Here is a 14299-nt window from a genome sequence, read left to right as displayed (position 1 = left end):
AAACATATAGCATTAGATTCACCATGAGATGTAGTTTTGTATGATGTATCTTTGGTATTATAGATATAAATAACATTTGCGTAAACCTGATCAAAGTTTCCAAAGTTTGACTTCTAAAAAATTTACCTGCATTGCATTATCGAGCGGATGGAATATCTCTTTCCCCCTCTCAGCTATCCGACGCACCACTCAGCCTTATCGGGGCTCCTCAATCTCTCTCAAACTTTACTGGTCAGTTTGGTTCGTGACCTGACCCTCATGCCTTGATGGCCGGTACTGCCTGGTGTGGACGTGAGATGAAAAATAATTCTGCCTGGCCAGGCTTGTGTGGTGCTGAAGCATTTGGTTCATGCCTGGGTCAGGCAAAGCATCAATGTCCCATCAATCAATCCATGCATCAATTATTTAATGCTAATATCCATCCATGTTGTTGTTAGCCTCGTGGCCACACAACCAGGCACGGCCAGGCGTTCGAAATCGGTCGCCTGGGCCAGGCTACTTGCAGTGTTTGGAGTTCAGCCAGGCTAATTAAAGTGCAAGGGAACCCATGCCAGGCGAGCTTTCTTTTTCACAGGGTAGCAACCAAACAAGCGTGCATGAAATCCAGCCACAACCCTAGGCCAGGCAAAAGATGCTTAGGACGCAAGCCAAACTGGCCTTATATCTCCCTGGTTCACACATACACATGTCTAGCTCGCGCTATACATATAGACCCATCCAACACTCTCCGCCCTTGTTCTCTCTCCATGTGACACGCACCCCCTAAGTACCATAATCCCTCACTCCATCATAGGCGCAAGCACTGCTCCTCCTAAGTATGATTATCTCTTACTAGCCATCAGGAACACACGTATTGTCTCCTTCCATCCATACGTCTATCTCGATATCTCTTGGGGCATCTTCTATCGCGCACACACCTTGTCACTCGATCTCCCACCCATGTAGTCCCATCACGATCTCCAGGGGATATCTCTATGACAAACATACACTCTCTCCTCCCCATGTCTGCATTTTCTCCGTACGTCTCTCTCAACCTCTCTCCCTTGTTTGTCAGACCCCTCTTGGCCACATGCTAGGGGTCTTGCTCTCTCGGTTCCAAACAACCACACACTATCTCCTCACCTTGCCTCCGTTGTCGAAGATGCATGTGTGATATGTTTGCATAAGACACGCACGCTTTTTCTCTACTTTTATCGTGTGTTGTCCATGTCTCTTTCACACACGCACACACACTTTTTTCACTCTCTCTCTCTAGTTAGGGACTCTGTCACATCCATAAGCATATGGATGTTTTGAAAAGTCAAACCTCAGAAAATTTTGACCAGGTATATGTGGAAAAAAACATTTACATCTGGAACAATCATTAGATTCATCACAACATGTACTTACTTCATACTATCATTTATCTTTGGTATTGTAGATATAAGTAATTTCTTTATAAACTTGGTCAAAGTTTCAAAAGTTTGACTTAAAAAAATGTTGGAACTACATTATCGAACGGAGGGAGTACCTCTTTCTCTCTCTCTGCTATCTCTCACGGGCCTCCCCTCTCACTCGAACTCTCTATACCGACGGATTATACGCTCACTGTGTCAGCGTATAGCTCCGTATATTGTTTAATTAGTTGACCGGTCAACCAATCCACATGCTGCCTTGTCAGCTCGTGTTTTGTATCTTCGTGTGCTGGCCCATGTGGCAGTGGATGAAAATAAGTAAACTAGAGGCCCATCTGACACACGGTGAAGTAAACAAAGTTGAAACCACTCGGGATAGCATCCCGCATGCTAGTAAATTGAGGGCGCATTGAGGACAAACTTCTTGCGCGCGAAGGATGCACTCGCGCACAATTCACCACTGCGCGGCGGCATGCACAGAAGGACGCACTCGCGCACACCCAGCACACAACACACACCAGCACACGTGTACACCGGCGTCGCCGCCGGTTGAGATGGATGGCGAGGCAGCCAACAAGCGAAGGCGGCTCGAGCCAAAACCGCATCCGGCGAGCCTGGACTTCATCAGCAGCCTCCCTGACGACATGCTGCTCGTCATCATCGGCCTCCTCCCCACCAAATCTGCCGTGCGGACCGCCTTGCTCTCCCGGTGGTGGCGCCCCCTCTGGCACTGCGTCCCCCTCAACCTCACCGTCGACAGCTGCCTCTGCGACGGGGATTGCAAACGCATGGCCGCAGTCTCCAAGATCCTTTCATTGCACCCTGGGTCAGCCAGATGCCTTGACATCCGCATGTTCAGTACCAACTGCAAGGTCCAACCCAAGTTCGACGAGTGGTTCTTATCCCCCGCCCTAGATCAGCTCGAGGAGCTCAGCTTTGAAGCTCGACGACGTCGTGCTCTGCCTCACGCCAACATTGCGCCGCGCCAGCTTCAGCTCCTGCTATCTTCCCTAGATTAATGCCGCGCCCGCCCTTCTTCTCCCTCAACTCAAGCAGTTTGACCTCTTCGACGTTGTCATCTCAAAGAAGGCTATGGAGCACCTGCTCCGCAGCTGTACTGCACTCGAGTACCTTCGTCTTGAGCAGATCCACGGGTTCATTAGCCTCCACATCGTCTCAACGAATCTCTGATGGATTTATGTGTCTTGCTAGCCCCGCAACAAGACATCAGTTGGGAAGAGATCACTAGAGTTGTTCCATGTTATGGTCATTGAGAATGCGCCTTTCCTTGAGAGATTGCTTGTATCGGATCTAGAAGGTCCAACAAAAATCAGGGTCATTGATGCGCCGAAATTGACAGCGTTGGTGTACTCGTCTGCCAAATTCTCTGAACTCTTTATTGGATCCATAATCGTTCAGGTACAACACTCATCTTCTTCTCCGTCTTCTTGAAATTCACATTTTTAAATTTCTTCTTGATGTATTTACGACCGTCTTCCATAAAATGATTCCCATAAGCTTGACCCAGTCCATGCGCACAGTGAAGATCTTAGAACTAAAATCTATCGGCCCCAATCTGAATCAAGTTGTTGGATTCCTTACATGCTTCGTGCACGGAGAAGCTACTCATCTAGGTGAAACTTCTTTCCTATAAGTAAACGGTAATCACAACATAGCTCAATTTTTTGGTAATTTTCCCAAATTATGATGACAAGTGTAGTGTTCAAAACTGCATCTACGCACTGCACCGAAAGAAATGTTTTTAGTATTTTTTCTCACGTGATCACCTGCATCGTTTTTATGCTGTACTACTATAGTAGCCTAGGCTAGTCATAGTGGAAAGTAACTTGGACTACTCCAGTAACTCTATGGTTACCCTAAGAGCAAGTACTACCTCCGTCCTGGTTTACTCTTCCAATTTGTAGTATCAAAATTTGACCATAGATTTAACTGACAAAATGTTAATGCATGTCACTAAGAACTATATCGTTGGATTCGTATTTGAACATAATTTCAAATGGTGTAATTTTTAGTGACATGCATTGGCATTTTATTAGGTAAATCTATGGTCAAAATTTTATACTAAATACGAGGTAGTATTCCCTCCGTCCCAAATTCTTGTCTTACATTTGTTTAGATACGGATGTATCTAACACTAAAATGTAACTAGATACATCCGTATTTAGACAAATTCAAGACAAGAATTTTCGGACCGAGGGAGTACAAAAATGGGCTATGTAGGCCAAAACACGTGCCAAATTCACTTGTGATGCATTTGGCATGGATGCCCCTCCATTGCTCACCTGGTGCCCCAATCTGGATCACCTACTTTGCTCCGGTGCCAAATTAACTCACACAATGAAAAAACACTGCGTGGGAGAGAGAGAGGACTGAGGCAATAAAAAAACACTTGTTTGGGAGAGTGAGAGGATGGTGTAGTTGGTTTGATTGACTTGTTTATACATGTGGGTCTGTGTGCACAGCGGTGCCAACTCTCTCACATCGTGAGAGCGGTGCCAAAATCTTTTGATTTGACATCGATGCGTATTATGTGGCATGCTTTTGCGAAATATGGCATCGGCCACATAGTGGAAGGCAACAAATGCGCAAGCTCTTCACGTGCTCCTAGTTAAATGAGAGGAAACACACACAGAGAGAGAGAGAGAGAGTGAAAAAACAGCCAACCCTATCGTATGAGCGAATGATATTGGTACCTCTTGATGACACGACAATCTTATGAAGCCAGCTGCTCTAATATGTTCTCTTCTTTTGCAGATAAAAAAAGACCCGAAAGTGAAAAACGTGATGCACTATAACAATCTCATCGAATGCCTTGATTTCCATCTTACAGAAATTGATTTGATCGACTACAGAGGCAGCACATCTGAGATTAAATTGGCCAGGTTCTTTGTTCTGGAGGCAAGTGTGCTCAAGGTAATGAGGTTTGGCGTTCGCTGGCGCAACAATGAATGGCGTGCTGATCACCGCAAGCGTCTAAGCCTAAATAACACAGTCTCCACAGAAGCTGAATTTCTTTTTTGAAACATCAAGTGGCCAGAGACTCGAAAACTTATTTGCCCATTAGTGACTTGTGAGGGCGGTGGATTTTAGTTTGTACGATAATGCTGCATCCACCTAAAGTAACGAAATTTCTTACATAAACTTCCTAGTAATTCCCTCTTCGTAGGTGCAGCATTACTCCTAACATTTGTAATATCAATTTGAAACTTGTAATATTGCCGTGTCCTATTCCTGCGTTTTCAAAATCCTGCGAATCAAACAAGTCCTAAGTTGGTGATGATGTTGTGCCTCCCATCTTTCACCAATAGCCGTTGGATCTAGATCTGACGCATACAAACCAAGCTTCTCCATTTTTGCAAAAAGATGCCCGCACTTGTTCCCTATTTACAAACAACTCCTTGTCTCTCACAATCAGCCTTATCTCCTCCCCACCACATCTAGAAGGCCGTGGAAAAATCTGGCGCGATGGCCGCTGCCGGAGCCATCCACCCCCAATCTTGGTGTTCCGTGCAATGCACGTGCATCTACACACGGGAAATTATGTCGAACAGGGCTAGTTGTAAGCAGGCTAACTCTACAGCCATGATGATAGTGACTGCAGATGGTGAGGCTGACTATGGTATGCCGAACACGGCGCCTATACTCAGGTGTCATCTCCGGCATAGGGTCTTGTCACTTCACTGTGAGGAGCAGCACGTAATAATTTGACCAACGAGTAGTACAGTGCTAGTACTCCTACTACTACATTGGTAGTACTACTACTAGTACTAGTAGCACCACCGTCTAGATTTAGGAGTACTACCACGTCAATCTGGATTTTAGTATTTGACTAGCAATATCTAGTAATGCATGTCACAAAAAATGTTCTACTCCCTCTGTAAATAAATACATGGTGTTTTATTCCTATCGGCGAGAGAACTTAATGTTTTTTTGCTAACTAGAGTACTAATAGGATTACATGCAATGAACTAAACACTGCATGTCATGTTTGGTAGTCTCAAGTCATTGAAAGCATGCACGGCCCACATCTCTCATTGGTTGATATGTCACGAAATAAGAAACAAGGAGGGAGTTAATGCATCGTGCCTAAGTATTTTGGGATTATTTGGTTTTTGTAAGGTGACTTACACAACATTTTTATTTACATGCATTAACATTTTATTAGTTAAATCTAAGGTCAAAACTCGGCGCAAAATGCAAAGGGGACCAATAAACCAGTAAACATCAAACTTCTCTCGTTTGGCCCCAACTAGAGGTCCGGTGAGATGACTATACTGCACCGGCACGGAGGGGCACGCAGCTTCATTGACTTACGGCAACTGCCTTTGGGTGAATGACACGTGGGCCCAGGGGGTGGCTGGCCCACCTATCATACAGCCAAAGGAAGGTGCAGTAGAGGGCTGAGGAGTAGTACGAAATCCTACACACCTACGCACGCTAACCAAGAGCAAGAGTGATCACTCGAATCGCAAGATCAGTTGACTAGAAGCTAAGCTAGACCCATGGAGGCGATGAGCGCGAGCATCAGCCGACTGTGCCAGATGGTCCACGACGTCGGCCTGCGGCCCGGCACCGAGGAACGTCTCCAGGTAGTATTGCTTGAGACCGCCAGGGCGAGGGGCCGCTTGGACGACAGCTTCGTCTCCTTGTTCGACGAGGTCCTCGTCGGTTTCCTCGACAAGTTCACCGTCGTCAAGAAGCTTGCGGACGACTTTGACGTAAGCCTCCAGCCGACGCGCCCAGGCTCTGCGATGCCCGCCACCCTCAACGGCCACTATGGTGACAACCTCTTCGATGCACTGGTGGCCCTGCGACTGCCCGCCGTCGTGCCAGAGAATGTCCACCTCGAGGTCGCGCTCGTCGCGTAGCGCCTCGTGCGGCAAGACACCATCGACATAATTACCCACGTCTACACGCAAATTGTCCACAAGGACTACTACATGCAAGAGGAGGACGATAGGACGCAGGCCTTCTTGGACCACAGGGCAACCTTGGACGACACTGTTCAGAAGCACGTTGAGCTCGCCACGAACGCCGCTGCTCCTCACACGTCGGTTGGTGACCCGGCGCACTAGGGCATGAGGATGTCGTTGATGGATCCATATGTATTTTTATCTTTCCATCAAATCCATGTAGTAGTATATGATACTACAGTAATTATCTTACCTTTTGCATCAACTTCATAATTTTCGTACGTACTCCATGCATGAACGGCGCCAGAACCAAACTTCTCATTACTCTAGGCAAAATCGTTACTTTCTATCTATCGGTCGTGCCATGGAGCAGAACCAAATTTTACAAGTTACGAGTTCAAAAGGAAAAGCATGCTGTGTTCGTGAGCGCACCCCCACACGGTTGGTCCGGCACGCCGCTCAAGCGGGAATGCGTGCGGTGTTGCATTTTCACTTACAAGTGGAACCGCAGTTGAGAAAACCGACTATCGGCAAACCCCCACCCCACCCACCGCGCGATGGCTGAGAAAATGGGAGGGAGAAGAGATGGATGTAGCACGGACTCCAAGAAAATTGGTGTCGGATGGGACTCGTGTGGGTGGCGTGTGCCGTACTGCTAGACGTGAATGCTAGTTATGGCCCATGCCACCCCACTATAGCGATCCTATATCGAGGTACGTAGAACAAATTTCCTGTAGTCCGTGCTCAGCCCTCCTCTATCTCTCTTCTCAGCCAGCTAGCAGACGCACGGATCCCATCGTCTGTTTGCTCACATGCGGCCCCACATGTCAGTGAAAACGCAAGGGGACCCACTAAACCTGCACATCTTTCACCTCGACATGCTGGTGATGAAAAACAAATCCAATAAAGATCTTCGGTGGCCGTTTTTGGAGTTACTCAATAGTAAGATTCTATTTACAGTTTAACCCAGGATGCACATCTCGTGGCTTCAACTACCACTCTATTTTCTTTCATGACACGACCTGGATGCTGGATGTCCCACGTGTCGGCAAAAGGAGGAAGAACCCGACCAAATCTTCGGTTGTGCTCTCGGATTAGACTAGTTGTGCTAACTTAAATTTTTTATTGTGTACTCCCTCTGTTCCAAAATACTTGACTTCCATTTGTCCAAAAATGGATGTACCTATATACTAAAACATGTCTAGATACATATATATTTTGACAAATAGAAGGCATGTATTGTGCAACGGAGGGAGTAGAATGGATGCAAGTTTTTGTATTGGGAAGAAGAGTACATCCATATATTGGCGCAATTTAGTAGATGTTCTATCACTTTTATCTAGCACAGAGGCTAGAGATGAGATTAGTGCACTTGTTGATACTCCTACTAGAATAGAGGCTAGACATGAGACTAGATGCGAGGAACCAACGTATACTTCTTTACACTTGAAGAAGAAAGAAGCACGCAAGATCGAGCCTCCGCAGATCAACAATGAATGCATCGAGAAGGCACTAATCCAACTTACAGGAGTAGTAAAATGTATTCTTGTGGTTCTTGTTTTCTTTGGTCTTGCTTTTCTAGTCAAAATTATCATTGGAGTTCATGCAAAACGGAGGTCCGTTTGGGGTCGTGCGTTGGAGTTGGCCTTACAAGTGGGACCACAGTTAAGGAAACCGACTATCGGCAAACCCCCACCTTGCCCACCGCGCGATGGCTGAAGTTAGAGAAACGACGAGGTTGAAGAGATTGCTCTAGCACGGACTCCAAGAAATAATATGGTGTTAGATGGATGTCGTGGTGGTGGCGTGTGCCGTACTCCTGGACGTGAATGCTTGTTCTGGCCCATGCCACCCTACTACTCCTACTACTTACTCCTACTATATAGTACTAGTATCGAGGATTCGAGGTGCTGGTTACATACAGCGAACACATTAACATATGGCTACAGTAAAAACACCCGCCCGACGCGCGGAGCATGTGAAGCTAGTACAAATAGTGTACTACTATTGTTGATTGGCCTCATCCGATAACCTGTTGCAATGCACATACAATTATGTATTCAGAAAATATTGTTTTTCCTCGTCACACCACTCACTCAAAGAAGCGACTCGAAAGCCATTCATAAATTTAGTAAGTTTATCGCAGTCATATCATTTTATTACATACAACAGGTCATCAACCCACATCGACAACGAGGATACATTATAAATACTAAAGTTTTCACCACACAACAAATAACAAGCAATGAAATGAACTTCAACTCAACCATTCCTCGGCGTTGGAAACACTTGCTTTGAACCACAAGTGATTCTCTGGGATGGGCCATCCATTGTCGATCTGGAGACCAACGCAGGACTGATCATCCAGGCTGAAGCGGCCTACTATATCAGTACCAGGGTAGGGAACCACCCAAATGTCCGAGGTATAGACATAGTTGCTTCTCATAAATGGTACAAGTAACGTTGTGTCAACAGCAGTTGGATCGCCTTTCACCATCATCGGATAGTTTTGTCCAAGGAAGAGCGAGTTTTCTCCAAGACTATCAATTCTGTAACAGGGAGAAGGAGTTGGCGCTAGCACACTAGTATCCATCCCGAATACCATGCAACGGGTGTTGGAATAGGTACGGAGAGTGCGACCATGGGAGACTACACCTGCTTCCTTAGCAGTAACATCATCAGTGGGCTGTATACACACAAGAAGAGGTGATCCATCGGAATTAGTTACCAGGCGCCACGGAGTATATGGGCGCTGCTCGTCCTCATGCTCGTGATCATCACCATCGTCATCTCCCCCTTGGTTATAAAACTTTTCAAGTATAGGTGGTGGGATGTTCATAGGACCTTGGAAACACAAGAAGAAGGTTAATTAGTAAAGGGAAACTTGCTAACCCGCATGCATGTGGATGAAACAATTATAATTACGGTGGAAGACAAACGTACCGAAACTACGAGGATCCCATGCAAAAACAGTGCCACGAGTGGTGGCAGCAAACACAAGGCCCTCGTATTGAATTGCATCACAGTACTCATCCATGTACAGAAACTGATTTTTGAGCAATATCCATCGAGTCAAACCACCAAGGACGGCAACAAGCTTGTCGAAGATAGCAACAACTTTATAGTTGTTGTAATTCCAAGAGCGGTTGGGAACTCGACAAATTGCAATCTTCCGTAGAAGACAGTCACCATGATCGTATTTGAACGTGCGTACAATACCGGTGTGCTCAACCTATGGGCAGTCTGCTGAGATTTTTGGAAGTGGAACCCGGTCACGAGTGTACACATTCACAAGTTCCCACTCGCAGTTGGACCCAATGTAAACAACCCAATCTCCATTTGCGCTCGCCCAAGCCTTGCCCTCAAGTGATGGCATCTTAACATCATACGTATCATTATCAAGCGGCATCAACTTGCACAGGGCGAGGCCTCCGTCGTGCCGGCGCTAGTCATTAGGGTCACGGCGAAGAAGATAGGGGAGATCAAACCGCTCCTTGACTCTTGGGTTCCTTGTAATGATTTTATTAGTTGAGTCGAGAATGGGCTTGAACGAACCTGCCATGCTAGCCGAGGTGATGACGTCGCACCGATCAATGAGTTCCACCACCACGTCATCTTTCAGATCGGGGAAAGAATAATGGGGTCGTTTCCGGCCTGTTCCCTCCATGGAGAAGACGATCGAACAATGGCAGAAGAAAGGGTGAAGGGCTGAAGGAAAATGGAGGAGGGAGATGAAGAGCGTGCGACAGCAGTTCCAAATCGAGAGGGAAAGGCGAAGAGTCGGTGGACGGTTGCGAGTTTGCCACGGTTCATGAAGAGGCACCCCGGCCTACACGTCCGTTCGGAAATACTCCTACAACTCGCCGTCATCTCACTGATATGTTGGAAAGGGACCACATGTCAACGAAACATGGTGTGTAATTTCTCGTGCAAAATGCGATCTGGCCGCGTTGGCCCGAGGTGCCGCATTAGTTATCGACCTTTGTTTTTTTAATGGCGTGCCGATCAGTTTTGAAGCACGACTAACTAGTACTGTACGTAGAGAAAATATAAACTACTCTACCACTACTCCACCTCCAGTACTAGTAGTATAAAAAAGATATATAGGCTGCAGCTTCAGCGCTTTCTTGCTAAGGGCTGCCCACTTGCTTCTCACACTACCACCCTCTCTCCAGATCTAAAAAAGACGACCCCTCTCTCCCTCCTCACCGGTGGTCACAGATCCGCCGGGGAAGAAAAGGACATGCAGCGTTGACGCACTCGTCGTCGGCGAGCGAGGTCACGCACTGACGACAAGGCCATCCTCTCAGACCTAGCGCCCGCGCGGGATGGCCTCCGTCCCCAAGCTCGCTGCCGTCGTGTGTGCGGAGGACGACAACCATGAGCGAAGCCACTTCCTGCCGACCCTCAGGTATGCTACCTCTTTTCGAACCATAACCTTGTTCTGTTGCCCCATCTGCCACATCATTGCATGTGGATCTTTTTCCACTCCACCATCTTCCCAATTTGCTATCCTCTGCTCTGCTGGCCACGCAGACGAAAACCGTAATTTGCACTATTAAAGGAAACCCTACTTCATGCAGACTAATGCATGTCTCGGTTGAATAAGGAAAGGAAGAGAGACTGTACTGTCCAAGAGAGTAGGCATCGAACCCGCATCTAGGTTGAAAAGGGGAAAATCAGTAGCTAAGGAATGAGTCTCGTGTCTCTTGGTTGAAGAAGGGTAGAAAGGCATGACAACGCAATAGAGAATGACCAGGTCGATCGGTTTGTTGTCCTCGCATAGGAAAAAGGTGGCTAAAGAGAACAAAAATGGGACGTAACCCACATATGCTGCCTGGATATTTGTTGCTCTGGGCAACCATACCTCCCTCACCACTCTGTGTCCATGGAGGTACATCATACTGGTGCGCCCACTGTCCAAATGGGCCTCCCGTGCTCTTATTGCCACTTTTTTGCTATTAGTATAACGCCAGCAGTCAAGTCAAGCAATGCTACTGCTAAAGTGATGCCACATTTAACTAATGCCGCTCTCAGTCTACTGCCACCGATAAATTTAAGCAATGCCATTTAATGTCACTGGATTATTTCAGGGTTAGCTGTTGATTGTGGATGTATTAAAGATTTTTCAGCTAAGGCATTCTAATGCTATTGCACAGCCAGTATACCAACGATGAAACTTGTTACTACCTTCAGATTTTTGCACTGTTAATACTTATAGATTACATACCTCACTTTCAAGAGACAAGTTAATTTTTTTGTACAGTGTCACCAAAATGCCAAGGCGCTGATGTCATTTTATTTTGGTTAAACTGCACAGACAATTATGAAGACAAGAGGAAAGGTCAAGAGTGGGCACCTCCTCCTCCGGCTGTTCTGTTGATTCATTCTATCAAGTTTTTATGTTTGATCGATTATCAAGATTGGGATAGCAATTTTTAAGGTCCCCCGAGTTCGAAATGATATTTACCTTGGAGGTACATGGTTTGCAATTTTTTATATTGTCATTAGTTAATAATGCTAGTTACCTTCAGACTTTTGTATTTGGGTTAATGCTCATGCACAGCTAGTATACCAATGCTGAAACTTGTTACCTTTACATTTTGTATTGTTAATTCTTATAGAAACCTTCCAATGCTAGAGTTTATTGAAATCTGTTGAGTAAAACCATTGTACTGTACCCTGTAATAAACTAACTACTCTACTGTTGCACTAGCCACTGGATTAGTGTATATTTGTAGTATTCGAATGGTGTTGCATTAGCATATGGACATAAATAAAGTGTGGCAAGATTTCCCAGATATGTGCTCAAGAAAACTACTACCCGTTTTTCTAAATACTAGACATTTGGGTACTTTAAATTGAACCGCGAAAACGTCTTATATTAAGGAACAAAGGGTGTAGAGTTCACTCAAATTATCTCGGTAAAGCTAGTCACACCTTTGTTAAAATTAATGTTCATTATGTTATCGGAGGAGGTCTGTGTGTTTGTCTCTAATGCCTGTCGACTACATACCTGACATCATGATGTAATGTTAAGTCATTTCCTTTTGTACAGTGTCACTGAATTGTCAAGGCGGTGATGGCATTTTATTTTAGTAGAACTGCACAAAATTTGCTTAAAAGAAGAGGAAAGGTCAGGAATGGCTCAGTTTTTCAGAAAAAACTATGTATGCCTTCCTGACATCAGCCGCTGTTGCTTTATTTATTCCTTCAAACAGGTGGTTAGAAACAGTCTGGCTACCTTTCCCCATTAAGAAATTGGAATGCTTATATTTGTGAGTCTATGCTTCAACTAGTGCCACTTTTAGGGTAATCACACTTTCAATATCTATGCAAACAGGGATGCTCGATTTTAGTGGAACTGCACAAAAAGTCCAACTGGTTCAACATTAGGAGCATGTTTTTTTTCCAAACCTTTATATCCAATTGGTGGAACTATGAGCTGTTCATTACGAAGGTACATGGTTTGCTACTATCTTGCTACTCTTTTTGTACTGTCATTAGATAGTAATACTAGTGGTTTGCAGGTGAATTTATTGGCAGGGTGGACCGACATTGGAGGTGCAGGACAGGATTCAATGATTGGATGCTCAATTTCGGTTGTATCGATTTCACCTCTTCCATCACTACGAACATGGATATTCTTGGTCTGATGAAGAATAGGCGCTATATTTCTGCTCTGAACCAACAAATCAATTCAGTATGAAATTGTCGAGGGCAAAACATAACTGTATCAGATTGTCCAGTTGAGAACATGACAGATGCTAAGCGGAAGAGACATGTTTAAACCGAAAATACAAGGTGTGGTATATGTTTACTAGCTGCTTGATATTTGTGCAGACAGAGCTGTCTGCCCGTTGCTATTTGGAAAACAAACAAAGTGTCCGCAATTTTGGTTGAACTGCACAAGAGAATAGTATAGTCACTGCATGCAGTGTCATTTGAAAATAGACACAGAAAGATTGGATAGTCACTTCATGGACTGCAGAAAAGTAGTACTGTACTATTTCTTGGCCAACACTAGGTGCTTCATTGGTTTGGTTTGATTATACAATGGGCATCATTTTGCCTAAGTTAAAGTTTGTATTCCAAAAATAGTCTCGCGGTGTGATCGAAAGAACACCAAATCATATTGCAGTGGATGTTCCTCCATCATGTGTGGTTCATTCTCATGGTTCCAGCTGTTGGTGAAACCACTTACGTTTGCAAGAGGAATTGTAGACTTCACAAACAAATTTGTCTTTCAGTCTGTACTGAATGTTGGCCAAGAGAAGCATCCATGTTAGTAGGAAGAACAAATGTTTTTCTAGATCTTTGCTTTTGGAGCTACATATTTGTATATGATCTGTGAATCATTGAGATGCATTAACATGTTGATCTTATGTATGGGAATCGTGCTAGTTAGTTTTAGTTGCGACGCAAGATCCGAAGTGGCTGATCTTTGCTTTTGGAGGTACATATTTGTATATGATCTGTGAATCATTGAGATGCATTAACAGTTACTTATTTCTGTTCGCTCAGTGTTTACAGGTTACTGATCGATCACTAGCTAGCCTACAAATGCGCTCCTGGCAGTTTTATTTGCGACGCAAGATGCGAAGTGGCAGTTTTTTGAATAAAAATGCCTACCTCTAAAGAAACTGACAAGCTACACTATCGATCCTACACGGATAAAAATGCCTACCTCTGAAGAAACTGACAAGCTACACTATCGATCCTACACGGATAAATAGCGGATCACGCACGTACTACCTCCTTTCCAGTTTGCAGGGCTCAATTCAAGAAACGACCTACTTGATCCTACACGAATAAACAGCGGATCACGCACGTACCAGTACCTCCTTTCCGGTTTGCAGGGATTAATTCAAACCTCTCACCAACCAAGGTAGTCCCTCTGTCCGGGTTTATTAGTCCCGTGAGCAAAGCAGCAAGACCAAGGCATGGCAATAATTAACGGCATGTAGAAGT

Source organism: Triticum urartu, chromosome 3 (genome assembly GCF_003073215.2).
Source record: "Triticum urartu cultivar G1812 chromosome 3, Tu2.1, whole genome shotgun sequence".
Lineage (NCBI taxonomy): Eukaryota > Viridiplantae > Streptophyta > Magnoliopsida > Poales > Poaceae > Triticum > Triticum urartu.
Note: the sequence above shows the minus strand (reverse complement) of the source record.